Source organism: Dendrobates tinctorius, unplaced genomic scaffold (assembly GCF_039654945.1).
Source record: "Dendrobates tinctorius isolate UK_male_01 unplaced genomic scaffold, ASM3965494v1 ptg000192l, whole genome shotgun sequence".
In the NCBI taxonomy this organism is placed as follows: Eukaryota; Metazoa; Chordata; class Amphibia; order Anura; family Dendrobatidae; genus Dendrobates; species Dendrobates tinctorius.
Window position 1 is genome coordinate 6,007,197 of NW_027361859.1, and position 13,652 is coordinate 6,020,848.

A 13,652-nucleotide genomic window follows, 5' to 3' on the forward strand; every position below is an offset into this window, starting at 1 on the left:
AGTAAAAGCACACACACTGGAGACACTTCAAGGGAAGCAGTGGGCAACAGACTAGCTGAAGTAACACCAAAAGAAGCAGCAGTAATACCACTTGATACAGAAACAGAGGAAAAGGGATAACCCTGGAAAAAGATGTTCTGACACTCCAAAAACAAGTATCCAAAGAAGAAAAGAAGAAATGGACCTAACATGAAGTCACACAGGATGAAATACGCCTAATGATGAACAAGGAAAATTTAAGGCCTCGAACAAAACTCTACATACTTGATGCTATACAGGAAACAGGGGAGTCATAGCATAAGAGTTTAGTCTTTCCCTTGGGTCAAACACACGCATTCTGTGTGCCATATCATTTGGCGCCCAAGAAGAGTGAAAATCTATTTGATCCTTTTGTATGGCGATGTTTCAGCATTGATTTCTGGAAACTCCATTTAGATAAATGGATGAAGTAAAAATACATCTATACAAGCAATCTTCAGTGTGTATATGCTCCCTTCTAGTCCAGAGCTGTATTCACAATTCTGCTCCAGTAACAAAACCGGATGGAGCTCTGAGAATAATTAACACTGGAAGAGTTCGAATTTCAGATCATGTTGGTTCCACACTCAGAAGATAAAGCTTAGAAATCAATGAAGTGAAGATCTCCAGAACCACAGAGGTAGAATCTAGGAGGACAAACCTGAATATAAGCAGGTCAAAAAAATAAAAAGGGACATAAAAGGTTCTGATACCCGATGGCTATTTTATGAAATTGTCTAAAAAAAAGTCCTTGTCATTCATAGAAACCAATCACAGTGCAGCTTTTATTTTTTAAGTACAGAATACAAAGTGAAAGCTGCGCTATGATTGGACAACAGAGACATTTTTTTTCTTTTAAACTGGTCCAAAATTCTCTCCCATCATATCTTCTGGAGATCAGATGTGCCATATTTTTCACAGTATCAGACACACCCCAGGTTTAGAGTAGACAATAGAAAATAGGAACAAAACTAGTTTCTACTAACTAAAATGGCCCTGTTTGTGTATTGCAGTCAAGGAAATATAACTATAAAGGGTTGCTCATTACTTGGGTCATCATGAATTATTTAGGTAGTGGTTGTCCAGTGATGGAGAACCCCATTAGTTCCCTCCAGACATGTGACTGATCACATGACTGTGACATGATGAGTAGACCCTCAGCCCATCTTTACCCACCATCTCCTGTCCAGCTGCTCCAGGACCTGCAGCTTCTGCACTTCTCTCCATTGTAGTAAGCTGAAGAGCGATGAGCAGATCAGAGATGTGAGGGGCCGCACAGAGATTGAGGGGTGAGGTGTGATTGTATTTCTTGTGAGAAGTTTCATGGTGAACACACCGGAGGGACAGCAATTATAGCAATGGTAATGGGAGTCAAAGATACACACAGCTCTTCTACATACACTCCATATACATGGCTCCGATACATATGCTGCGTACATACGCGGCTCAGCTACATTCACTCCGCACACACACGGCTCAGCTACTGTCATGATCCAGGACGGGGTTTCGCTTTGGCCCGTCCTAGTCTGACTGGGGGTTAATTGTTCCGCCTCTCACTGGCAGAGGGCGGCTATTTAATGCTCACTGGACCTAGGTCCGGTGTCAGTTATACTCCTGCCCTCGGCTGAGTTAGTTGACCTTGTGCGTACGTGTGCCTTGTGCCTTATATCTTGCTTGCTTGTTTGGTTTTGATCCGGTTCTGTCCCTGTTACGAGTTCTGCCTGCCCCTCTTGTACTGCGCTACCTCTCGTGTATGACTCTCTGCTTGTGACCCGACTTCTCTCTGCTCGTCCCTTTGGTACCACGTCGCCCTCTTGTGTATGACCTTTGGCTTTGTCTGACCTCCCGTCTGTTTATCCCTCCTGTACCTCGCTGTCCACACCGTGTATGAATTCCGTTTTGCCTGACTCTGAGTTTTCTGTCTTCTCTCAAAGCAGGGACTGTAGGTCCCGTGCCGGCTTGCTAAACTTCATCACTCAGGTCCTGTGCACCTATACTTTCTGGCTGTCCTGATCCCCAGGGGTCCCTACAGTGCGGGTGAGTCCCTGCTCAGCGGAGGCTGTACGCCGGCGCTGTCAGAATCCTGATAGCTACATTTGCTCTGCACACACAGCTCAGCTACATAAGCGGACATTGTACACACACAACTTTGTTCCATACACGCAAGTCTTTGCTCCGTATACGTCATTCACACATGGCTACACTCGATACACATCCTACACACACGGTTTTGTTCCTTAGAAGTTGTACATGTAAGCAGGTGAACTATATGCAACAGCGGAGACACAGGTGGTCTACTTTTATTTGCTTAACAGAATTATAGGAATAGAGGATTGTTATTAGAGGCAAATTATCAATGGCAAAACAAATATATAAACAGGAATATATTGGATAATGTACAATGAAGAATATCAGGATAAACTTGGGGTCTACAGTCCAACCTAATCCTTGTTGGGAAGAGGGCAAACACTGTACTAAATGGGAACAGAACTTCCGAGGCTTTCTGGACCCTGGCGAGGGCAGCTGCTTCGTCTCACTAGCTGCACGTTTTCCTGACAAAGTCTATCAGCTCTATGACCCCCCCTTTGTCCACGCCCGGTACCGTAAGTCTCTGCTGAAAGTGACGGCCCATCTCACATATTTCTTCCGATCACCTGCCCAGGCTCGGATCTCTGGCTGGATATCAGGGTCACTTCGGTATTTGACCGCCGACAAGTGTCTCCTTGGTCTGTATCGCTGGGAGCTGGTCATCGGCTGTTGACCGGCGGCATTGGGGACCTTGACCAGTGTCATTCGGGTCTTCGTTGCTTGAAGCTGCAGCAGGACAAACTGTCACTTCTCTGTTTTTGGTGCACTGGTATTTAGTATCCAAGGCTGGCTTCGTCTCCGTTACCTGACTCTGAGCACTGGATAATTCCGTGCCTCCTGCAACTTCTCTCCTTCGGATCAGTTCCGCAGAATTTTGTTCAGTCCTGAAAGCTGCACAACATTGCAGCGTTTTATCCCCTGTGCTCAGTTCTCCTACACTTCATAATCATTTTGTTTCGCCAGTCCTCGGGCTAGGAGAGTCTCTAGATGACCGATGCTTCTACAAAAGTAATCCAACTTCTGTTAAAAGCTGTATACATTTCCTGGACTTTTGTTGAATTTGTGCCCAGACGACCTCATCTTACATATGCTGTTTACGAGGAATGCCTGCAATGGCTCGTTCTGTCATTTGCAGTTCGTCTGATAAAGGTTCTTTCTGGAGATCCAGGGTTTCAGCTACCCCATTGAGTATGTTATCCCATGACCCACTCTCTAACTTGGTTAGGGGTGAGGATGTTGACCCTTGTGGTTCCATCAGTACATCAATCCACCCTTCTTCATGATCAGCCGCTGTCCCGGTATTGATTTCAAATGAAATTTCTAGTGGAGCCACCTTCTCACCCTTCTCCATCTCAGAAAAGTATGGCCGGAGCATATATACAGCACCCGTGTCAGCGCTCGTTCTTCATCTTCAGGCTGGACCTCATAAATTGGGCCATCTGTATGAACCCTCTTCACAGTTTGGCGGGATACCGCCTCCAATCGATGGTCCCGCTTACTTCTGGGCCGCTTGGCCCATTTCAACACTTGATCCCCTGTCTGAAGGGGCTCTTCTTGTGTCTGGGTGCTCCACCTCCCTGAGTTTTTACTCTACCAATCGCCTCATCAACTGGAGACTGTGTCGATGTCCTCGGACCCAGGTGTTTGGGCTGCTTTTCGGGTATGTGTCTGTGGCGCCCCTGAGGCTCAGTCGCCACAGAGGTACTGCACCTTCTCATAAGGTGTAGTGCCCCACCGCCTAGGTAAGTTGGGAACTCCTTTCCACACTCCAACACCTGCATCCCACACACAGGATAGTTCAGTAGGTCCACCTAGCAGCTTCAGGCTGGGGGTAGCAGAGCACCCTTCGTGGAACCCTGCTTCGTAACACGAGATGTGCTGGGAGGTGGGTGGAGTTAGTATAAAAGAGAGGGAAAGTTGAGAATTGTAGGTCAGTCTGGGGTGAGTCCCGGAGAAAGAGGAGTTCAGTTCTGAAGTTAGTTTTGAGTTCAGTTTGAGTTCAGTTTAGAAAGAGTGCTGCAGCTGCCTCAGTTATCTGAGCCAGCTGGCACGGGAAAGAGAAGAGAAGGAACAGCGCGGAACGAAGGAGTAGGAGAACAGAGAGGAGTTGTGGGTTGGAAGAGGAACCCTGCCTATAGGTTCTCAGCGCAAGACCGGGGCCCGGTCCCCGAGGTTGTATGGACACTTATGGTTCTGCAGCAGACACCGGTGGAGTAGTTGGCTGTAAATGCACTACTCCCATCAAAGACTTGGGACATAACAGCAACTGGATAGAGAGCCAGGACTTCTGAGAAGGGAGTCCCCAATAGAGGCTACAGCTGTCTGTCATACAAGTGAGGTTCTAGGAACATCTGACAGGAGGGACTTCAGAGTAACCACGGTACTGGAGTTCTTCACACTAAGGCTAAGTGCACACGTACCGGAACCTCGCGGAAATTACCGTGAGAATTCCGGAATTCCAGTCCGCGGGAAAATCGCATTTTAAATTCCCGCGATTTTCCCGTGGAAAAACTAGCATTTTGCAAGCGTATTTAGCTTGCAAAATGCTAGCGTTTTCCAAGCGATCTGTAGCATCGCTTGGAGAACTGATTGACAGGTTGGTCACACTCGTCAAACATAGTGTTTGACAAGTGTGACCAACTTTTTACTACTGAGGCCGCCTATGCGGCATCAGTAGTAAAAGATAGAATGTAAAAAGAAAATAAAAAATACTGTTATTCTTACCTTCCGACGTCCCGCGCATCCGTTCCCAGTAATCCTTTGCGAAAATGCCCGCGATGACGTCTGTTCTCGCGGGATCGCGACGTCTCGCGGTCATTCGCGATGACGTCGCGCGAATGACCGCGAGACTTCGCGATCCCGCGAGATCGGACGCCATCGCGGGCATTTTCGCAAAGGATTACTGGGAACGGAGCGTGGAGAGAAGCGAGAAGGCTGCGCGGGACATCGGAGGGTGAGAATAACAATATTTTTTATTTTTAATTCTATTTTTTACAGGGATATGGTACCCAAAACCCGGAGGACAATCTCCTCTCCTCCGGACCGTGGGTACCATCCGCAAATGTTCTGCTTACTTTCCGCATGTTGTGCACAGCCACATGCGGGAAGTAAGCGGAACAATGCATTCCTATGGGTGCGGGATCGCCGCGATTCCGCAAAATAATGAGCATGCTGCGTTTTTTACCGCGAAGCGATTCCGCCGCGGTAAAAACCGCAGCATTAGCACAGCATTGCGGAATCCCATAGGAATGCATGGGATGCTTATTTTTCGCGTTTTCGCGGCAAAATCACGCGGTTAAAACCGCTGCGGAAATGCGAAAAAAACGCCACGTGTGAACTCAGCCTTAAGGCGCAATAGAGGAGTCGTTCAAGGAAGGTACATGTTGGCGGAGTGTTGGAGAGGAGAACCCTGACTTGCCTGGGAGGCTGATTGAGTCTCTACCCTGGAGGACACGGCACGGAGGCAGGCACCAGTGGGTACAACGAACTGTGAGTAAAGCTTTGAAACTGCAAGCCCTGGTGTCCTCCATTCATTCGCCGCTAACACCTTCAGCACCGCTACATCTGGGAACCATCATCTATACCATTCTGCACCTCTCCTCATCATTTGCACCTACACTGCCCTGGGACTACAGCTCCACCTGTGGGGAGCTACACCATCTTTGCTGCAGTACACCATCAGTCCCAGTGGATCTGCATGCAGCGTTGGCTCAACATCTTGCTTGCCAAACACCACGGGTGGCGTCACGAACTATTCCATAAACTATTACACTATTAACATCACCGCCATTGATATTGGGCGCCCAGGGCCACGGACCGGGTCACTGCTGCTGTGACACATCCCCCCTGACTGACACTGGCCCGGTACCGGGTACCCCGCTGCCCTGGGTGTGAGGTCGACCCAATTTTGGCGTCACGAACAGGATGACGAGACCCGATGCCATCGGGTTCTGTGCGCCTGAAATTTGTGAGCCTTTGTGCTTTTGAAAATGTGCAGAAGACCTGATTTAATAGACTGTGAAATGGACATTAGAAATGGCCGCTGGTGCGGAGAAGAAGGGCGTGAAGAGATGGGAGGTCCTAGGAAAAGACCGTGAAGAGTATTGGGCCTTCCCTGCCTGAACTACTATGTGACAGCGACATGGCCCACCCCCCCGAGGGGTTCGTATACTGGCTTGGTATGGAGGCGCTGGAAGAAGACGCCGCCCCTGGAAGGAGGGGCAGAAGAAGCCAATGGCGGGAAAGAGGCCGAGGCAGGAAGAAGAACGCCAGAACGCCATTTTAGAGATAGAGGGAAGGAGGCCTGCGGAGCGCGGGGAAACGGATCTCCCTGGCGCCATGGCTGACGGCTCCAACCCGAACTCCGGAATGAACCGCCAGCAACTAGAATTTGAAATAGCTGAATTGACAGCCAGTCTGCAGCTGAGGAAGGATGCCCTAGAGAAGCTGAGACGGCAGCGCTCCCCGGCGGGGCCTACACCAGTGGTACCCTCTCCATCGGTACCTGCCGCTACCACACCGGACTGTCCCCAGGCAGCGCTGATCTATACTTCTACCCTGACTGTACGGCTAGGTGCCGCCTGCCCGAAGGAGTTACCGGAGGACCCGGGAGTGGAAGCAGAGCTCCCGCCCCCGGACCTGACGCGGCTGCGCAGGTCCCCGCAGAGACCCCTGTGGATCCGGATCCACCGTCTGCTCCATCACTGCCTGCACCGGAGCAGAGGCTGAACCGCCCGGAGGCCCCAGGTATGTCAATGTTCCTCCACCTGGGGAGGCCCTGGGGTGTACCACAGTTGCAGCGGCTGGCCAGGTCGTCCTGGATCTGGTCTGGGACCGGGATGCTAGTGCTGTGGGTGAGAGCAGGTCCCGGGAAGAGCGGGAGGAAGAAGAGAGTTGGGCAGGATGTCGGGACACCATTCGACAGCTGGCAGCAGAATACCAGGAGAGAGAGCAGAGGAAGAAGGCTGTGTTGGGCCCAGATCTGGCCCGGAAGGAGAGGGCCTGTGCTGGGCATCATGGTCCCCGGGATGCAGCTGGTTGGGGGCAGGTGCTGAATGTAAACCGAGAGAAGGGGTTCGGATTTATTGCAGACCCTAAAAAGAATCAGCGACCTGTTCTTTAACCGGCGGGATGTGGAGCCCCATCTGAGGAGGGGGCATCCTGATAGAGACCTGCAGCCTGTGGAGTATGTGACTTTCACCCGGCATGAGGGACACCGAGGGTGGTACACCCTGAATATCCGCCGTATTCCGGAGGAGTTTATTGAAAGGTACTGCCCCTCCACCCACCGTTGCCACTCAGACTGCTCAAGTACCTGCTTCCAAGAACCAGGCTGCTCTTGCATCACCTCCAGTTCGGCAGCCCAAACCAAAGATCCCTGGCTTGACACTGTGGGAAGAGGAGTACTTAAGAATTGCCAACGACTACTTTGAATCTTCCAGAACCCCAGGAGGGGACCACCACAATTAGTTAACACTTCAAAAATCTCGTTACCCAGGAGGGTTTGTTTGCACCAGTTGTGCCTTGTTTTGCTATCATGTTTTTCCGGTAGCACTTTTGTTGCCGTGTTTTTGATTGGCAGCATTTCTACATTTGGAACTGAGGAGATCATGAACGCTGTATGATCCAAAACTTTTATTGTAAATAGTTTGCACCTCTTTAGGTGCCCTTCCTTGGTTTTACATATAGAGACACTTTGCGAAGATAATGTTTTTGCATGGACACTTTTCGAAGATGATGTCTACCTCAAAGGACACTGCAAGAGATCCCGGCTGGGAGCGGCGTCCAGCACCTTGCAAGAATAACTGTTGAATGTTTTACTGTGAAGTATTTGATAATATGTTTTATGAGTATTAGTAACTGAGAAATGGCTTTTTATAGAAGAATTAGGAATGTCTGATCTAGAGATGAGTGATGTGAATAAAGAATTGAAAGTAGACAGGTGATGGACCAGGTACTTGTGGTCAGCGTCTTGCGTCTAGAAGAGACAGTGAAAGTAGAAAAATAAATGTGTACTAGAGAAGAAACTGAGAAAAAATTTGTTACAGAGAATAGCACTTTGAATTGAGAATTGCACTTAGAATTAAAAATTTTAGATAGGATTTAAGATAGAATTGTTTGTATCGTTCTAGATGAGTACCTCCTATACTAGGAAGATTAGTTTAAGAAATGTTTATGCATTACAAAATTTTTGTATGTTTCTTTGCTGTCTGCTTTGTTATCTTGCAGCCCGCGGACGTGCTGTGTTTAACGGGGGTATGTGGCACCCCTGAGGTTCAGTTGCCACAGAGGTACTGCACCTTCTCCTAAGGTGTAGCGCCCCACTGCCTAGGTAAGTTGGGAACTCCTTTCCACACTCCAACACCTGCATCCCACACACAGGATAGTTCAGTAGGTCCACCTAGCAGCCTCAGGCTGGGGGTAGCAGAGCACCCTTCGTGGAACCCTGCTTCGTAACACGAGATGTGCTAGGAGGTGGGTGGAGTTAGTATAAAAGAGAGGGAAAGTTGAGAATTGTAGGTCAGTCTGGGATGAGTCCCAGAGAAAGAGGAGTTCAGTTCTGAAGTTAGTTTTGAGTTCAGTTTGAGTTCAGTTTAGAAAGAGTGCTGCAGCTGCCTCAGTGATCTGAGCCAGCTAGCACGGGAAAGAGAAGAGAAGGAGAAAGACGTAGACCTGCAACCTAAGCTTCCATAAGAGAGAGAAGGAACAGCGTGGAATGAAGGAGTAGGAGAACAGAAAGGAGTTGTGGGTTGTAAGAGGAACCTTGCCAATAGGTTCTCAGCGCAAGGCTGGGGCCCGGTCCCCGAGGTTGTATGGACACTTATGGTTCTGCAGCAGACACCGGTGGAGTAGTTGGCTGTAAATGCACTACTCCCATCAAAGACTTGGGACACAACAGCAACTGGATAGAGAGCCAGGACTTCTGAGAAGGGAGTCCCCGATAGAGGCTACAGCTATCTGTCATACAAGTGAGGTTCTAGGAACATCTGACAGGAGGGACTTCAGAGTAACCACGGTATTGGAGTTCTTCACACTAAAGGCGCAATAGAGGAGTCGTTCAAGGAAAGTACATGTTGGCGGAGTGTTGGAGAGGAGAACCCTGACTTACCTGGGAGGTTGATTGAGTCTCTACCCCAGAGGACACGGCACGGAGGCAGGCACCAGTGGGTACCACAAACTGTGAGTAAAGCTTTGAAACTGCAAGCCCTGGTGTCCTCCATTCATTCGCCGCTAACACCTTCAGGACCGCTACATCTGGGTACCAGTATCTATACCATTCTGCGCCTCTCCTCATCCATTGCACCTACGCTGCCCTGGGACTACAGCTCCACCTGTGGGGAGCTACACCATCTTTGCTGCAGTACACCATCAGTCCCAGTGGATCTGCATGCAGCGTTGGCTCAACATCTTGCTTGCCAAACACCACGGGTGGCATCACAAACTATTCCATAAACTATTACACTATTAACATCACCGCCATTGATATTGGGCGCCCAGGGCCACGGACCGGGTCACTGCTGCTGTGACACATCCCCCCTGACACCGGCCCGGTCCCGGATCCCCGCTGCCCTGGGTGTGAGGGCGACCCATGTCCTTCTTGCCAGGGTCCCCACTGAATAGTCTGATGGTTGTGCCCTCCTGCCATCCCTCTTAGGAGTTAATGGAGCGGAGTTGCAACCTTCGAGAAGTCTTTGACGAACCTTCGGTAATACCATGCCAGGCCAATGAATGCTCTCAATCCTCTCAGGTTAGTTGGAGTGGGCCACTTCTGTATGGCCACTACTTTTTCAGGGGTAGAGTAAACCCCGGTTCTATAGATGGTGTGTCTCAGGTAGTCAATCTCCCTCTGGAACAAGTGGCATTTTTGAGGTTTGATCTTCAGCCCATGCTTTCGGAGTCACTCCAACACTTGGTCTATCCGACTGAGATGCTCTTCAAAGGTGGAGGAGTATACAATGATGTCATCTAGGTAAATTAAAGTTGCTTCAAAATTTAGGTTCCCAAGGCATCTCTCCATTAGCTGTTGAAACGTCTCAGGTGCATTAGTTAAGCCAAAGGGCATCCGGTTAAATAAGCAGATGGAGAGAATGAATGTAGTTTTTGGTCAACCCGTAGCAGCCATGGGAGCCTGCCAGTAGCCGTTTCCCATAGCAGACAGGCACTCTTCAATCCTCAGCAAGGGCTAGGAGTCCGCACAATATAGGCATTCAACCATCGGTAGTCTATGCAAAACCTCAACGTCCCTTTCTTCTTCCAGACCAGTACATTGGGTGCATCCCAGGGGCTCTGACATTCTCAAATTACTTTGTTTCACACCATATGCAACAATCACTCTTTCACGTCTTGATATATCTGAGGAGGAATCTGATGGTTTCTTTCTCTAATGGGGGCAGTGGTCCCAGTGTGAATCTCATGCTAGATGGCCTCACTGCACTCAAAGTCTTCCTCATGGCGGGCAAACACCCCTTGATAGCACTGCAGCAAGTTTTCTATTTGCCCCACTTGCCCAGGGGAAAATTCTGTAGGGTCAGCCTCCATTTGCTCCAGGAAGCGGCAGCCTGCCTGCTCTTCCCTTTCATTTGCTTTCATAGTGAGGGACCATAACAGAGTCAATGGGTCTCCCTCCATTGATGTCACCTCAAAGGCGTTGTGCTTGGTGAGATCCACTGGCCAATTTCTTTTTGAGGGGTTAGCTGTAAGTTCGTTTCACTCAGGTTAACACAGCATACAAACACACATACCTGCCGCACTGTGGCCAGAGTGTGAGCAGTTTTTAAAGTCAAGGGATTGTCACGTCTCCATCCATGGGCTCAATCTGTACCTCTACCCCTTCTATTGGTACGCATGCCCTCACCGGTCTGACTGGTGGGCAAGGTCACCATAGCTTCGGAGGGTATAACCACTTTGCTGAGGAGCTAGGGAGGAGTCAGGTAGTTTTCTGGACATGAGCAGATGAGCTGTTAGAACACTTTTTGACTGGCATGATACCAAGACACACGATTCCAGTCACCTCCTTGTTATCTGTCAGCCAGGATCTCTCCTACTTCTTTTAGGATGTTCATCCCCAGTTTCACGATTTTACCAACACGATACCTATTCTTCCCAACTCTATTCTGCACATTCGAACAGTCATCCATATCCCTCATTCCAATGGGATGGGCAATTTATTGGCAGCTACTAGTTTAATATTTGGTCCCTTCTTAGACATTCCCGAATCAGGATAATGGGTTTGAAAGTACTTGTCATGACTCTGTTGTCAGGTGTCCCAGGACCAGGGGCTGCTTCCCTGTCCCTAATGCTAGGGACGTCCTAGCTCACCCTACTCCCTGGATTACGTCTGATGGTGAAGACACTATTGAGACATGTACTTTGCCTTAGCTCCTGAATCTGCCTTTAGTCTGTACCCTTCCCCCACCCAGGTAAGAGGGGAGTATTAGTGTACAGTAGTGCACCAACCAGACTAACATTTGTAACAAAAAAAATACCAAACATACAAATATACTCACACATAACAAAGGAATGAACTGGGGAGTGAAGTATGGGGTTAAACCAAAGTAGGAGAAGAAAGGGAATTATCACACATTCAAAACCTAACAAAAGACACAGATAAATCCACCAAACGCCTTCTCCAATAATAGCCAACAACAACCTCCAGACATGCAGCAAAAGCTAGATCTTACAATGAGTGCTAGCCAGGGCCCAGTTTACATAGGAGATGGGAGTGACTAACAGTGCACAGCTGAGAGCCTTAATGCTTTCAATTGAGCAGATTAACCCCTGCACTGCTAAGAGAAACTTACACCATTTAATATGAAGGTGAAGTGCTTCTAATCAGTGCAAGAGTAGGAGAAATCAGACACTGCGGTCTTCTGGCTCCTCTCTGTCGCGGTAAACCTGTGACAGTACTCTTCTGGCATCATGGTCACCTGGGACCCCGTGTCCATCAAGCAGCAGATGCGCTCCCCATCAAATTCAGCCAAGGTAATAGGTCTCTCAGAAACAATGTCTTCGAAGTCTTCCCCCCCTTCTTCTAGGATAGGCCCCACAGTGTGCTCCATGACCGGGGAGTGCATTAGTGCTTCGTACACTGCCCCGGCTCAGGCAGTTTCAGGAAATGTGTCCCCGGCTGCCACAGGTCCAACACTCCACTCTACATTCTTCTGACCGTCGATGGGCTGGAAAAAACAGGCCATGTGGAGGATACTCTCCTTGATCTCTTCCGCCATACTGAATCGGGGGGTCGTTCCTCTGAACATTGCCAGGGGCTCCATTTATACTGTATAATTTCTCTCTGATATCTCTGATTTCCTGACTCAATTCTCCGACCCAGTCAGGTTCCCTCCTTCTCTTTCTCGGATTCGAGCCTAAGAGCCCCATCACACATAGCGACTCATCAGCGATCCCGACAATGACATCAACTTGTCAGGATCGCTGGTGAGTCGTTACATGAACATGTCAAACAGGCAGCTTCACCAGCGATCAGCACCAGCAACGCTGAGCACACGGCGTCGCTGTGTACTTTAGTTACCAGCATGCTGATGCAGGGAGCTGGTAACTAAATTACACATCGGGTTTCTAAGGGGCGTGCATCACTTAGAAACCCGATGTGTACCTTGGTTACCAGCTCGCTGCATCAGCGTGCTGGTAACTAAGGTACACATCGGGTTTCTAAGCACCGCCCGTCATGCAGTGTCTTGCGCCCAGAGGCGGAGCTACCGGCGGAGGCGCGGCAGGGGGTGGGGCTTAGCGGCAGCCGTGTGCAGGCCGTCGCTGCGCTCTGAAGCGCAAATGTGAAACCAGCCTTACTTGACTCTGAGCACTGGCTAATTCCATCCCTCCTGCAACTTCTCTCCTTAGAATCTGTTCTGCAGGGTTTTGTTCAGGCCTGGAAGCCGCACGACATTGCAGCGTTTTATCCCAATCAGTTCTCCTACATTAACACAGTTCAGGTCCATACACATTGCACACACACAGCACTGCTCAGTACATCTCATACAAACACGGCTCTGCTCCTTACATGTTGTTCACGCACAGCTCTGCTTCATACACACATGGCTCCGAACCGTACACGTCGTAGGCTAGTTTCACGCTAGCGTATGGCCGAGGTGCGAAGGGCTGCGTGCTTCCTCTGTGAAGCTCCGCCCCTGCCGCACCTCCTCCATTCAGCCCCGCCTCTGTCGTTTGCCGCAGGTCGCCGCACCATCAAAAAGACGCATGCGGAGGCATCCGCATACATCGGCATGGCCTGCGTACGTAATGCTAAAGATAGGGTACGCAGACCGCATGCACACACAGCTTTGCTCTCTACACCTAGTACATACACGGCTCCACTCTGTACACCTCGTACACACAAGGCTATGTGTGTTAATTATTAATGGAAATCATATGCTTTAAAAATACATAGAACCTGGGAGGGTCTTATTGATCAGGAGATCCTATAGCTGGATATCTAATACTTTTCGGGCAGTCTCCTCACTATGCAAAATCTACAGATGCGTAGGAAGAGGGTCCAGTATAAATCTACAGGGATTAGTATGTAACTGGCT